The 16,552-nt window shown below is 34.4% G+C and overlaps 1 protein-coding gene across 5 annotated transcripts in view; it reads left to right on the forward strand.

The window, feature by feature from the left end:
- LOC129758243 (protein qui-1) overlaps window positions 1–16,552 on the forward strand; it is a 457,546-nt gene that overhangs the window by 263,049 nt on the left and 177,945 nt on the right. The gene's annotated exons all lie outside the window — the stretch shown is intronic.

The raw sequence follows: 16,552 nt of genomic DNA on the forward strand, positions 1-16,552 counted from the left end.
GCGGTGGCTTAAACAGCCTTCAATCGATTTCTTGGAAAAATCACACAAGATAGGTCTCATTCGGTCCAAAATTTTTAAATCCAAACTTACTTTTTTCAAAGTTCAGTAAAAAGTATAGGGGAATTGAGGGTAAAATCAGCCATAATCAATCAAATCAATAAGTTCGTGCGGCGTCTGAATGTCCTATCGATTCTCCGTAAAAGGAAAGTTTATTTTCATAGATTTGGTTCATGTAGGAGGGAAGATATTGAGTTTCTTCGCGGTTTATATAATTTTTTCCCATTGTGCAATGGATTAAATGCAATTGAATAATAAGTTACTTTATTGGTTAAAGTGCTGTCCTTTTAATAGGAACGTCTTAAGATAATGTTTTTTTTTAAGATGGGTAAAAAGTTAAAAGAAATGAATGATGGTAAGAATGAGCGGGTAGAATTTATTTAGAAGCGGATGCTGAACAATAATTTGATATGTGACGATAATGCTTCTAAATAAATTCTACCCGCTCATTTTCACTATCTTTCATAACATCTAACTTTCTATCCATCTAAAAAAAAATCATAATCTTTAGATGTCCCTACTTAAAAGAAGATCACGATAAATTAAGTCACCAATATTCTTTACGATGGTTAATCCCTTCAAAAGTTACAAATAACTATATAATTAATAATATATATTTAACTAAAAATTTTCATTTTAATCATAAACTTATTTAGATAAATTGTAGCATTATAATTAAGTTTGTCAAGTTATTTTGATTTCAACGTGTAGTGAGTGAGTCAAAAACCTACCAAAGAATGAGTGTTTAGAAGTAAGAGTGTAACTGTCAAACGCGCACATGGAAAAGAACAACATAAACAAGGAGCAACAAAAACCCAAACACATCGTTGGAAGAATCGAACACCTTGAGCAGTTGGATTCGCCATTGCTCTTTCAACAGTTTTTGGTGAATCTAGAAAGCCGCTATCCCGCCACATTCTGGATCAGCAGCCACCAAAGAAGGAGGATAAATCGTGTTGGCTGATTGATAGCAAGATTGAGCGCAGAACAATCCACCCTAGGAGCAATAGAGCCTACCCGAGCGGAATCAAAGCCGTAGGTTGACAGTACGGTAAGAAGACGAAAGAAAAATAGCACGCAAGGTGCCGGAAAATCACCGCTACCGGGTCGATCATTCCATCGACGGCGGAAAATCATAGCTGCAGAGAAGAACGACCCCATTGTGGTCGTTTTTGGGAGCTGAGTCAATCGCTTTACGGGACTCGATTTTCGCCATCTTGGTTTTGTGAGTCCCGTTTTTGCGAAAGTGAGCTGCGGACGTGGATAGAGCCAGCCGGATCGAGCCGGAAGTCGTTGGAGGTGCTCCGGGCAGCTGCGGTACGCCCGTCGAAACAGGGTTGCCAGTAAACCGGATGCGACTGCAATACTGAAAATTAAAGCTGTGATACACCTGTGCTGTCCAAGCAGCTGTGATATGATTGTTGTGCGTTTGATGTTACACGCTCGAAATTGATTAACCAATTATCGTTATAAAGTAACCATTTTCACACCTTTCCGCGTTAAGTGATTTTTTGGTTTCTTCCATAGAAGTCATTTTTTGACTTCTCGTGAGAAGTGGAAATGTGGTTACTTTTTAACCGCAAGAAATTATAGCGGAGAAGTTGAAAAACGGTTAATTTTGAACCATATCGCATAATGGAAGGGAAACAGGTAATTTTTTTCTTTAAAATACTAGAATTTGGAATGTTTTTTTTTTTTATTGAGTATAGTGTGACAACTGGAAAACTTAGGAATCTCTTCGAGCTTTGTTTTCTTAGAAAATAGGATTCTGCAATAGGATTGCTGCGATTTGAAAGTATCATAAGAATCTTCTAAACAGTTCTGTATTACTTAAGTCGTATTTATCACCTTGTTTACCCATCATTTAAGGGATTTGGTCATTGCCGCTGTACCAAACTGCTCGGACCGCCACTGATCATGCCTGTTGTAGTTCCAGGTCGATCGCTTTCATTTTGTACCGTTCATTGCCATCACACTGTGAGTCTCGTCTCGTCTCGAAGAACATTTCCGCGGATCAGAGCAGCTTCTACCGTACTCTTGTACAGGACGGCGCACGAATACTCTTGGGCTCGGGAATCGATCAAAGCGACCGAACTGGATTATGTGCTTGTTCACAAAGAATTCCAGGATTTGTTTGCAACTGTCGACGGAGAATGGACAGTTTTAGTTTTCAATGACAAAAAGTGAAAATGATTATCATAAAGCGCATAAAGCACATATTTACCTGCTTGATTTTCGATGCTGGGCACATCACAATCATATCGCTGTCGTTCATTTTACTGCACATTTCGAGAATGTTTTACAAATTTGGTGAAAATAAATTTAATCGATATCATATTTGTGCTGAAAGATACCTTGTAGTGTATTTTGAAGCATGTCCACTTGCTGATCTGGTTGGTCAGAAATTTGGCGAAAAAATGACTAGATTCGCCTGTGTGTTCCTCAGGCGGGATGTCCAATGGACTGGATGATCCGATGGACTGGATGATAAACCAGATGATTTTTCATTCTTGTAGGATGATTTTGGTTCTTCGAGTTTGATGCTAAAAAATGGAAACAAGAGGAAGCCAGTATACTGAAATAAAAGGAAACATGTCTTAAATTGGAAAACAATTCTGAGAAGGAAATTTCTTTAAAAAAAAAAAAAAGAAATTGAGATCATTACCGCAGAAAACATCTTCTATTGCACTTTGTAGTAACATTAATTGGGATTGCGGAAAGTCCTGAAGCGCACAAAACTTGCAATACAAATTTAAGTAAACGAGCTTAAGCTGGTTGTTTTTTGCGAGCCTTTTCGCTGCTTCTGTTTTTCTCTAAACTTCCGGTCCTTTGTTTTAGTTCCTTCCACACCGTGTGATGTTTTCGTTGCACATCGGCAGAAGATTGTGTTTGCAAGCGGTGAAAAAAAAACTCCTTCCAGGTTGCAACGTTGTTTCCCAACTAGAGAAGAGCATATTTCAATCGTGATTGCATCGAATACATCCCGAAGCCGAACCGACGGAATGGTGGGCGACGTTATTTTCTGTCGGCAGGCAGCAACTGCAAACTGGATGAATGTTTCGATGGCTGGAAAGATCTCACCTTGAGGCTTCTTTTCACACTTTATGGGACTCACCACAGAAATCATGATGACATGACAATAGTGCAGATTCCAAAGCTGACAGACTTCTTATGAGGCAAAATATTTGGGATTTCCGTACGTTGGTATATTCGGCAAACTGATCTGGCCGTTCCTTTTGATAGATCGAACGTGACCCAGGTATAGGCCCCCTGAGGACGAGTTCAAATTAATAAATTCCTTCACTTATCCAATTCAAATCTGCTTACCAAGTTGAAGGGCGTAACCGAATTCGACTCTACGTTGACCGGCATCTTCGGTCGCTTTCTGCATCTGACGAATAATTGAATCATTGTTCAGGGTTACATCTTCCTTCTGGTGCGGTCGTTTCAGGCCAGTGTCCCAGGCTAAGTGATTGTAGCGATAGCCTATTAATAATAAAAAAAAAATAATGATTCAAAAGAAAGTTTTCAATATGGGAAAAATAATTCTAACAAAAACCAAAGAAGCATCCTCCAGCAATTTGTAACAGATTCAAAGAAAAAAACACTTACCTTTTAAGAGAGAGCGGTTTTTCCGGATAAGGTCTTCATATCTTTTGAGTTCCCAATAATATGAGGAAATGGTATAAACACTTTAAATTTAATTTTTCGTTCACAACAGCAAACGCGACCAACAAAACTTCCAAAATGGCGGTGTTCTTTTATTTTATGGAATTTTAACCAAATTCCTGTTAATGTTGAAGAACTTGCGCCGTGGTTGAAATTTTAGCAAAAAATATCGTTAAAAAATAACCAAATGGGAAGTTCTCCATCGAAAATCAAAAAATGATTCTATTTTAAACATAAATGGTTAGCGATTTTTTTAAAATTTATAACAAAATAGTATTTGATTCCTACTTTCATTTTTGTGAAACTCTCAATATGATTCTTTTAATATTCTCTCAGTCTCTCCGTTGTATTTCAGCATTAACAACATTTTAATAATGGAATCGTTCGTAGCATTACACTGAAAATATGTTTGAATTTTCGCACGTTTCAAAAAATCTGCACAGTTCTTTTGAAAACGCTCGACAATAAAGACTGACAAAATTTACTTTTCATGGACTTTATAGGAAGCATCGATTGTAATCGTGATGCGAACACTATATTGCAAGATATTACATCAACTTATAATAGATTATTTGTTGAATGTACAACTACAGTATGAAAAAAGTCAATCTAAAAAACAAAAACTGTGAATGGATGACACTTGATATTTGAAAATTAATATCTATAAAAATTAACTGCTTAAGAAGAGTGAAAAAATATCCAGATAATGTACATTTCAAAGATATATTGAAACATGTTTCCACGAAACTTGATAAAATCTTGGCAAAATCCGGCCATTTGATTTCAAAATTGACGATCAAAAATCCGGGCAATATCCGGGCAAATTTTGGTAAAAACCCAGAAACAACTCAACAAAAATCAAGAAAAAAAAATTAATTAATAAAGTTCGCTCCATAGCATTTCCACCGATGTGCCCCAGGGCTGCAATATAGGACCCCTTTTGTTCCTAACTTACATCAACGATATATAAATCGTACAGTAAACAGGAACCACCAGGGTATTCGAATACGATACAGCTCCTTTTTACCAGTCTGGGGATGTGAATATAATTATTGATTCTATGACAAGCGACCTTAAACTACTTTAAAACTTTTGTCAGTCAAAGCTCCTGTCACTCAATCCAAGTAAAACAAAATATGTGATTTTCTATTCAATCAAGAAAAAAATTCCACAGCATAGAACTTAGAAATAGAAATATTTTAAATATTTAGGTTTTACCTTGGACTCTAAGATCACGTCGGGCGAACACATCAATAATCTTGAACGTAAAGTGTCGACGTTCTGTGGCATCATAAGAAGAGTTAGGCATTTTGTTACAAGGAAGAGTCTTGTGCAGTTTTATCACGCATGTGTTCACTAGACCGCTGCAAGCTTTGTATGAAAATTTCAAATTCTTAAATTTTTAAACCACTCATAACTTTTTTCGGTTGTTTTTGCGGCCAGAAAAAGCAATAAAAATTTTGGAAGCGATCCATCCAATCCTGAATAAGCGCAGCTATTTTCAATTTTGTATGGAAATTTGTATGGGAAATTAAAATTTTTTATTCAAAAATCGCCAGAGCTGTATTGAAAGTTTCAAAAAATATAGCTTTGAATAAAAATATTCCTTGATTCTTGCAGAAAAATTCATGTGAACAATCCACAAACCTATCTTTTACTCCAAGAAAGATATTCGAAGTTGTACAAATTTTTTGTTTTCATATTTTTTTTTTTAATTTTAGCGTTTTTAATTGCATATTTTATAGCTGTGAAACCGTAGGATAAGTATAAAAAATCCCAAAAAATTGCTTTGAATAGCCAGGAAATTTATTTGTATAACATTTGCAAAAACATTTCGTGAAATTATTAAAAGCTATAGCAAGCAAAGTCTGCTATTTTTAAATACTTTTCAATAGATTCAGATTTTTTTTTTATTTTGAAACGGTAATAACTTTTTTCATGAAATTCTTAGCTGCTTGTCATGTTTGCAAAATATGAAGCTTAAAAATAGTCAAAACCAAAAATTAAAAACCGACTTCATTTCAAGCTTATTTGAATTTTCTGGATGATTTAAAGTGCAAAAATTTCTTCTTCCATACAAATTTCCATACAAAATAGAAACGCGTTGCGGTAACTCAGGAATCAACCAAATTATTTCAAATTTTACGCTGATGCTTGGTGACCCAAAGGGCATCGAAACAACATGTAGGAGCAAAAAGTCATTTTTTGCAGCGGTCTAGTGTTCAGTGTTCACTCTTTGATACAATGCTTCATCCCCAGCAAACATTTATGAAGGTATAACGCAGGAACAACAGAATTATTCAAACAAATATACCAGATAAAAAGATTGTATTAAACTTATCTTGTTTTCCTTAACCTGAATTAATAGTTCATTGTAACTGATAGGCTACGTTTAAGTCAATAAATTACAAATTACAAATTACAATTACAAACTTACCAAAATAGCATATAGCTACAAAATTTGAGGCGATATATCTACAATGACAAGATTCCAACGATTCGATTTTCCACTAAAAAGCAAAATAAACGAAAAAAAAATTTCTCGACCAGGATTTGAACTCCAGTTCTCCGAGTTCGCAGTTCGGTATCTTACCACGATGCCAACTCATCAGTTGAGTTGGACCACGCTATAGCTCTATTAGGATATATTGACAGATCTTCACGAACACCACCTTAGCATGAGGCCTCAGCCCTAACCTCAAACCATGGGAGAACAGAATCGATTTTTGAGAAGGGCGCACGATAAACGCGATTTTCCGGTACTAATATCGACAAATTCGCCCTGTGCAAAACGATACACAGATGTACGTGTTTTGATTTTTTTGGGTGTTCAGGAGTGCCAAGTGCATTGATATTTGGAATGATAGTATTTTTTTTAAATGCATTGTTGTTAAAACAACTTTTCATGAGTACTAAGAATTTGCAACTTTCGCATATATTTCTATTCAAATGTGAAATTAAACGCATCACTTATCTGAACGAAATAACAACTGCCTGTATCCTCAACTCAATCCTCACCTCAACGATGTTGTGAATTATGTGGATATGGTAAGGCGATTATTTTCAAAGTCAACATAGACGGGGATTTCATTAATTTCGTTGTTTGTAACAGTGAATGATTTTGCATTCGTTTAGAAGTTAGAAACAACTCTTTTTTAATCTATCAAGCAGTACATGGAAATATTTTTCAGATGTTTTAATTCTCTTGAAAATTCGTTAGCAAAAGATGGCTTACCTTCATCCATTTAGGAACGCCCCGTAATGAATTCAAACGATTAGCTGTTGATAGTTAAAAAATTTAATCAATTCAGAAATATTATAACAAGTTTAAAACAAGCAAATACTGATTTTAGTAACACACCTAGCATCACTGGTGAGGCCGTCAGCAAATCAAAATTTGAGGTTATGGCTGAGGCCAATTTTTCGCCAATACTACCGTCCGTATATACCCTTATAGGTGAGATTTTCTTTTTACGAACCGGTCAAAGGAAGAGACCGGAGAGAGTGTCAATTGAAGGACCGCCCATTTATCGTAAATCAGTTCACTCAAATCGTTAATATGGAATTAGCATATTCCCAACATTTTGGAGACGTATTTACGAATTGACTAAACTGCTATCCGATTCAACTTTTGTTGGGCAAAGCTTGTCGTAAATGAATGATAGAAAATCTCTCAATACCAACGTGTTTACGATAGTTATTGAAAATGTCTTAATATTCGAATTGGATTATCATTTCTATTACGATTTCATGTTAGCTGGGTCATTGCCTGGAGCCAAGCATGCCAATCAAGAATTAAAAAACTGCAATCGCTTCAACACAGATGTTTAATTTTTATTTATAACTTGCCTATGCTGCATCCAACGTTAGTTTAATATTTGGTGAAATTCAATTACATTCAAATTCTTCTACAATTCATTTTTATAAAATTTAATTTAAGGTTTTTAATGTTCCATTTTTCCATTTGAAAACTCTTCCTTAAGGGGGGGGTAGGGTCTAACATTTTCAAAAAATCGATTTTTTTATTTTTTTATTTTCTTATTGTAAAACATTTCAAGAATGTTGTGTCAAATTTTCAAGTCAATTGAAGCAAAACTGTAGAAGTTATAGGCCTTTATCTCCTCCTATTTTATACTGCAAGAAAGCAAGAGCAGAAACTTCAAACGCGTTTTTCTCGAAAGCACATTTTTAAAGTCCGTGGACATCGTCATTTGAAAACTACTCATCCGATTCTTTTCAAATTTGGAACATAATTTCTATATATAAAATACCAGACCCCAACGTTTTTTTTTTTTTGATTTTTTTACTTTGGGGAGATTTTACAGGTGAAAAATGGCGGATTTTTAAGTGAAAAATCGTAGTTTTTAACAGTGATTGAAATCCTCACCAATTTTCTCATCAGAGGTATTCAAAATATACGCTCTGAGGCCTCGCATAGCTATACAGAAGACGATACATATACATTCATTCAAACCTCCCCCCATGAGGAGGATCTGCTCTGAGAGACACTATTCGTTTGCTGCCCCGAACTCTCTCTCTCAACTTTCGGTTGCTACATGATGCATAAAGAAGACGAGGCACACATACTCATTTACGTTATTGAATTTGATGGACTCAAGCCGATAGCTGCGTTGAGGAGAACATCTTCAACCTCGCCGCAAAGGTTGAGGCAACAACGACAACAACCGAACTTGTTGCATTGGATAGGCCCGCAACGTATGGAGCAAGGAGAGGGGAGAAAAAAGAAACGAAAACACTAGCTGCCTGCGTGCGGTTGCTGTGCAATAATAGCAACAGCAGAAAAACCTCGGGTATTCGATCCAGGCACAAACGAGGAGACTCGGGTTTGCTCTGCCTTTTGAATTCGGTTCCCTCAAGAATGTAACAGGAGATGAGTGAGAGCCATTCGTTTGGTTTTTTGGATTCGCTGCCTCGAATGTATACTGCTCCTTGAAGGCGGGCCATGTTGAGAGTGTATGCATCATCGGTTTTGTCGTTTCGCTGCCTCAAAGCAACCTTTGCTTCCGAGTAAAGCAGTGAGCGAGAGATGGTTGATCGACTCATGCTCAGCAAAATTCAATCACTGGTTTTTAATTCAAACAGCCACAAAAATTTCATAAAAATATTTTTAAGTTAAATAAAAACGTTGGGATCCAGAAAAACATCTATTAAAAATATTTTGCTCTGATTTTTTGACTTCAGATGATTCTGTGCTGAGATACAGTGTCCACCGCAAATCCTGTTTTCTAAAAGGCATCCTCGAAAATGCTCCGTCACCGGCTCATTTTTCAATATTTTTCTACGAAAAAATTACTAAATGTTCTTTTAACAATGCTTTGTATAATGCAAAAAATTTGAATAAATTTGTTTGAACGATAGCTCCAGAAAAAAATCGTGAAAATGGTGTTTTTTTTATACCCGTTTGACCCTACCCCCCCCCCCTTAACAGGATTTTGAATCCGCTGGGAAGCAATTTTGTAAATAATTTAGCTCACTTTCTCTTTGGCAGATTTAATTTTTTGATATGGGCAAAAGAATACTTGTAAATTTAGTTTTTTTTTATTTGATTTTTTTGTCTGCTGTTGTCAGTTGATTCTATTGCCCTAAGGAGCCCACAACAGGCAGCTCAAAGGAACTGGAGGGGGTAAATTGTTGGACATTGAAGTTAGATTTGTTGATGTTAAAAATAAAATAAATTTCACAAGACACCAGAAATTCCTATGGTATAATATAACATAATTGAATATAATGTAAAAAACTGCTCAGTTTTCAATTAAGAACACCACCAACTGATTTTACTTGAACTTGGAAAAAGGCTGTGCTAATATTAATCAAATTCATCACGTAAAAATGACAAGTTTTGAGATTTTTTTCTCGCAATCCGATACAAAATCACTTATTGGAATAAATTTATCCCAGATTAGAAAGAGTGAATTCAATAAAAAAAAAAAAAAATACTTTGCTTCGGATCGGTTTTTGATAGCCTGACCGGTTGATCCTGCTTCACTATCGAAGGGAATCGTAACCACATGGTCAGTGTAGACATTCAACTTTTCAATAAATGCCTGTTCAAAACTATTTCTTAGGACAATGATTTTCACACTCGCAGAAAATTTTCTTCATCATTTTCCGTTAAAACCTGCTTCAGTTCTCCCAAAAATCAAGCAAAATCTCAATATAAAGGTCCATTGTCTATTTCAAGTCATATTAGTTCTCATTTAAACATGTCATACGTGTCAGACAAAAATAATTCTAAAAGTTTTTCTACTAGGTACCCTAATTTCTAATTTTCTAAACTTAGGTTAAATTAGGCTTGCCAGATACTTTCAGAAAAAAGCGGGACATTTCACGACAAAAAAGCGGAACATAGCCGAAAAAAGCGGGACATTTTAGAAACTCTTAGGAAAGCTTGATTTTATAGCAAACTTTTATTTACGTATGTATACCATTAGACAAAATTGTTCATAGAAAGTACACTAAACTCAAATTTTCTTACATGACTTCTATTTACATAATTTTTTGACATATCCACCGTTATTTGCTATGGTTCTCACGGATCGAAACACGTTATTTGTGATAAAATATTTCGAGTCGTACATGTAAACGGCAGATTTGATACCGCGTAAAAAACTTTTGTGTAATTTGTAAAAGAATTTGTATGTTTGGTAATTTGTTCAAAAATTTGAAAACCTATGAAAAGAAAACATCCGATTTGTTAAAAAAAATTTACTCTATTCCCAAAAAAAAAATCTAAATCTACTTGCAATCTCGATCTAAATTCAAGTTTAGGTTTGAAATTTGGCTCTTGATAAAACTGCAATGATAGTTTTGATAGATTTTTTAAAGGAATACAACATAAATTTTTCTTTATCCGGAAATACTTTTCTTGAAAATGAATTCCTGTGGATGTTGTTTTTTTTTCTAAAATAAAAACTGACTGACTTCAGTTAGAAAACTGAAATAACACTCAAAATTATAAGCATGCAATCTCTTGCAATTAGTAATCTGATTTTTGAATGTTTATTTTGTATCTGAATTTTGAACCTGTATATGAATTCAGGTTCAGGATTCAACATTTATATTCGAAATTAAGATAAAGCTCATGAATAAGTAATGATTATCAAGTTTACTTATTATGAAATTGAATTCGGGTTTTTTTTTCGAGTATCAATACGGTTTCTGGAATGTTAAATAACGAATTCAAATTTCAGATCAATATTTTGATACGAGCAAAGAACTGAAGCCTGTTTCAGAGCCCTCAATCATCAAACCAGTATTTTATATTTGATGTCCTAGGTTTCAATCTGAATTCATTATGTCATTTTTATAATTTTTATATCTGAATAAAAATATGAACATCTAATGAAGAATTTAATTTTAAGTTTTGAAGTCTGGATTGCCATTTTGAAGTTTTGGATTTTACAAAAGAATTAAGTTTAAGAACTCCGAATCTGAATATGAAACAAAAACTCAGGATAATTTCTAAAGCTATGATCATTTAGAGTCCGGGCACTTCATTTCGGCGATACCTACATTCCTAGATTTCGGATATGCAAAATTTAGGAAGCGTTGTGTTGGTAATGAAAAGGACTACCTTGCCCATTTTTTTCAGATGTTTGAATTACGTGTATTTGAGAAATTTACAATGAAAAAGGATATGGTAAAAATATATTTACACAATCACATCGAAAGTTACTTTTTGTCGACTTGAAAACTCATGAACCGTTGCCTTTCCTGAATGTTTTGACTTAATTTTGATCAGAATTATAAAAAGACTCACTGGAATACTCACGTTTTCCGATCAAACGAGTAGTTTTTGAAAACACCGCGTTTGTAACTGCCTGTATTTCAAATGATCTTAGCCTTAGTTATGAGTTACAAAAATTATGGATCAGATTTTTGATGAAATGCGATCTGAAAACCAAGAATCCTAAACCAGATACATAGTGCGAAATATAAAAACAAATATACAATTTAGATTTTGATAAAAGGGAACCTGAATTCTGAAATGATTTTATGATATTGAAATTTAGTATTCAGAAATGAATTCCTATCATCAAGTGAGAAAATTTGGGAAATCTAAGGCAGAATTCTTCATACATTGGTTGAACGACTACAAGCACACTAAACTGGATCAGAATTTTACTGTTATGCTAAGAACTTTAGAGTTATTCAGTTTTGTCTTCTATTAATAAGGAAAAATGCTGCTTATTGTGAGAAAAAAAAGAATTTGAAAGATTTTCTGTGTTGAACCAATAAATCTAAATTTAGACTAAAGTTTGATTTTTTCCAGTGTAAGTCAGTGAACTTTGTAAAAATTTTCTAAGAAAAAAAGCGGGACATTTTTAGGAAAAAGCGGGACAGCAGGACATTTAACAAAAATGCGGGACATGTCCCGCTTTTGCGGGACGGATGGCAACCCTAGGTTAAATGCACTTTGATGAGTCCTTTTAACAGGCAATTATTGATTATGATTATGATATTAGTTATTGTATAAATATTAGCAATTAAGTGCTTAGCAATGATCAAAATCAAGATATTCAGAAGAAAACCATATCTTTTTGGATTCTCAGGGATCAATTAAAGGGTAGGGTAGGTAGGGTAAAACTGTGCAAGACGCATCAGCGGGGTAAGATGGCCCATGCCATTATTTCTCAAATATACACTAACCTACGGCTTCGAATGATGTTTTTCATCATTTTTATTGTAGCAAACAAGCTTTTTCATCATTCAATAGATGAAAAGTTCACAAAAACTACTTTAGTTCTTAGAAACAGAAGGATTAATAGAATCAGCGTGAAACTTGTTATTTGTAATAACTAACATTTAAGGTTTTTTGGTAAAACAGCCAGCGCAATCAGATGAAACTACAGCTTATCGTTTTTCTACTCGTATGCACTATCGTCAGACTATAAATATTTTGTTGTATTTTATAAACTTCCTCCAAATTTTATCAAAAATCAATCATATGAAAATTGGGGTAGAATGCTCACAAGACCACGTGTTTTACGCTCAAATTTTGAATGCTGTTAACTTTTGGGAAATCCCAAATATCAAAACAAAATGCCATTCATTTTATTCGCTGACTCTCAAAGTACGATATCAATGCAAAGTTCTAACAAATTTCGTCCTAGTTCGAGTTAAAACGGTGCACCAATATTCGACTCGAAAAAATCATCAGCCGCCATGTTTGCCGCGATATCAGTCAAGAAATAGAGTTCATTGCCTACCTGAAGGCGTTTTACCTATAAGGCTATAAAAAAGTGTATTTTGAAAAGCGAAATTTGCGTTAGTTTAGCATTAGTAAATGATTGTTTGCCAAATTATGGTTAGTTTACAATAATACGATGAACATGTAATTGAACATTTTATTTTTCAATCATTACATTCCGTTCATTTCTTACCACCCTTTCGGTATGGTGCGTTCTGTCCACTAGTTGTGGCATTCTACCCCGCGTTTTGTTTTCTGGCTGTTTTAATTTTTTACAAAAATATAGTCAAAATCGTGTTTTTATCATATTTTCTCTTTTCAATAATACGTAAATCTAATCCCTGAATCGTCTTGAACTTTCAATTTGGTTCTTAAATGATTGGTATCGCTGCAATTCTGCTTAACTGGTGCGTCTTGAACAGTTTTCCCCTACATCCATTTTGGAAAAGTTTTTCTTATAAAAATTGAGAGTTTACTAAATATTACTGCAAAAAATTGTCATTATGTAGTTCATTTTATATCCTTACGGTTAACATATTGTAATAAATATTTTTATAGATTTTTTTTCATGTGAGGAACACTTGAAAGTGGTAAAAAAAGTTCAAAAGTGTTAAGTTTTACACGGAAAGTTCAAAATCTCAAGTATTCTTATTCTCCCTACATTTAGTGCATAAGAAGATCCGCCCAGGGAGATAATCTGTTTATAACAAGAAAATTCACCGTGAAGATGTTTAAGCGATTTTTTTTGCATCATTCGTTAAAGTTGAGCAATTCATCCTTGTTTCTCACTTTGTCATCGTAGGTACTTACTTGTTTTATTGCAAGAATTTGTATCACAAGACCAAAATTATAACAATTAAATTTATAATTGTTTATGCTAGAAGATATCATCTATACAGTAAGGTTTTTTTTACACTGATATACGTACCGCGTAAAAAAACCGTGTAAAAAAGAACCGTGTTAATTCCCGAAAACCGTGTAAAAAAAACCGTGCTAATTTCCGAAAACCGTGTAAAAAAAAGACCATTCGAATTCTGCAGCTTTGAAGTTCTGACACTTAAGACCTGAGACCTGAGACCTGAGACTTGAGACATAAGACCTGGACTTGAAAATGTAGACTAGAGACATGAGACCTGAGACTTTAGACATGACACCTGAGACCTAAGTCCAGGGACCTGAGATCTGAGACATGAAACCTGAGACTTGAAGAATGAGACCAAAAACATGGGACATTAGACCTTAGACCTGAGACTAGAAACCTAAGACATAAAACACGAGACTTGAGACCTGAGACATGAGACATGAGACATAAGACATGAGACCTGAGGTATGAGACAAGAGCCATGAAAGATGAGTCCTGACACATGAGAATTTAGACCTGAGACAAGCTACTAGTGTTATTACTGCGAAAAATTATATAAGCTTCGATTACAACTTGCGACCCCTCTAGTGAAAGGGTTTGACTTGTAGGTGACGAAAATCAGTGTCGCGAAATCGCTAGTCCAAACTACTAGTGTTAGTACCGCGAAAAATTAGTTAAGCTCCAATTTGAACTTTCGACCAGTCAAGTGAAAGGGTTTGACTTGTAGATGACGAAAAATAGTGTCGCGACTTCGCTAGTACAAGCTACTAGTGTTAGTACCGCGAGAAATTAGTTAAGCTCCGATTTCAACTTTCGACCCGTCAAGTGAAAGGGATTGACTTCTTGGTGATATTGGTTACAGGGGGTAATCTTGAGAATCCGGGGAATTGAATAGTATTTAAAGTGTATTTTTTTATATTTTGTATCACGTTTTGTTTTAATAACTGGCAAAATAAATCAAAACGCGCAAGCAGAAGCTGCAGCACCCAGCTGAAAATTGAGTAAAATCATCATTCTAGAGAGCTCTGAGAGCTGTGAGCCCGTGCGTTTTTTGATTGTTTGAAAACTTGAACAAGATGCTACAAATTTTCGAAAAATTTTATCAAACATCGCATTCTTTGAAAAATTTGCAGTTAATGAAAAAATAACTTCTTTTTTTTTTTTTTTTTTTTTTTAAATATGTCTTTATTAGTCTTTTAATCATTACATTTAAGTTACATTATTAAAGTTAAATTAAAGTGTTCAGATCAATTATGATCAGTTCAACTCTTTGATACAGTTAATTTTAAACATTGTTTGTTTGATTTAAATTTGCTTTAGCAATAAATAATTTGATTTAAAGGAGAATATCCTGTTAAGCAAAAAAAAAAAAAGATGTATAAACTTAATCCTAAATCCTAAAAACTAACTTAATTGTAAAGAGAACGAATCTCTGCGATGGAAGACTGCATCGATTTGCCTCTGAAGTTGGAGATGATTTTGTTGGCCATCTCTTCGATCGATTCTATGCCTGCAATCCGATGGAGATCTTCGGTGCTGTGCCAAGGTGGAAGCCGCAAAATCATTTTCAGAACCTTGTTCTGAATCCTCTGGATGGCTTTCTTCCTCGTCGCGCAGCAGTTAGACCAAATCGGAACTGCATACATTATCGCTGGTCGAAAGACCTGTTTGTAGATTAACATCTTGTTTCGCAGACACAACCTGGATTTCCTGTTGATGAGAGAATAAAGAGATTTAGTGTATTTATTACATTTAGATTGAATATCTTCAATGTGATTTTTAAAAGTAAGATTCCGATCAAGTGTGAGTCCCAAGTACTTCACGTGATCAGACCATTCTAATGAAACCCCATTAAAAGTTATGGAATGATTTTCATTAGGTTTTAAAAAATTTGCTCTTGGCTTATGGGGAAATAAAATAAGTTGAGTTTTGGAAGCGTTAGGAGAAATTTTCCACATTTTCAAGTAATTCAAAAAGGAATTTAAATTTTGTTGCAATCTACTGCGTACCACCCGTAAATTTCGACCTTTGGCTGAAAGCAAAGTATCATCAGCAAATAATCTTCTACCTTTTCCTTCTGGTACATCAGGAAGATCAGAAGTAAAAATATTGTATAAAATTGGCCCAAGTATACTGCCCTGAGGGACCCCAGCTCTAATGGGAGTCCTTTCAGAGCATGAATTTTGATAGCTTACTTGTAAGGTTCGGCTAGTCAAATAATTTTGAATAATTTTGGTGAGATATACAGGAAAATCAAATCGAGCTAATTTAGCTACTAAACCTTTGTGCCAAACACTGTCAAAAGCTTTTTCAATATCAAGAAGAGCAACACCAGTTGAATAACCTTCAGATTTGCTAGCGTTAATCATATTAGTTACACTCAAAAGTTGATGTGTAGTAGAGTGTCCATGACGAAAACCAAATTGTTCATCAGGGAAAATAGAATTCTGATTAATGTGAATCATCATTCTATTCAAAATAACTCTCTCAAATAGTTTACTTAAAGAAGGAAGCAAACTAATTGGTCGATAACTTGAAGTCTCTGAAGCACTTTTTCCAGGTTTCAAAATTGGAGTTACTTTGGCATTTTTCCATTTATTGGGAAAATAAGCCAAGTGAAAACATTTGTTGAAGATTTTAACTAAAAAATTTAAAGTGCTTTCAGGCAACTTTTTAATAAGAATATAGAAAATCCCATCTTCCCCCGGAGCTTTCATATTTTTAAATTTTTTGAAAATCAATTTAAGTTCATC

This window comes from Uranotaenia lowii, chromosome 3 (genome assembly GCF_029784155.1).
Source record: "Uranotaenia lowii strain MFRU-FL chromosome 3, ASM2978415v1, whole genome shotgun sequence".
NCBI lineage: Eukaryota > Metazoa > Arthropoda > Insecta > Diptera > Culicidae > Uranotaenia > Uranotaenia lowii.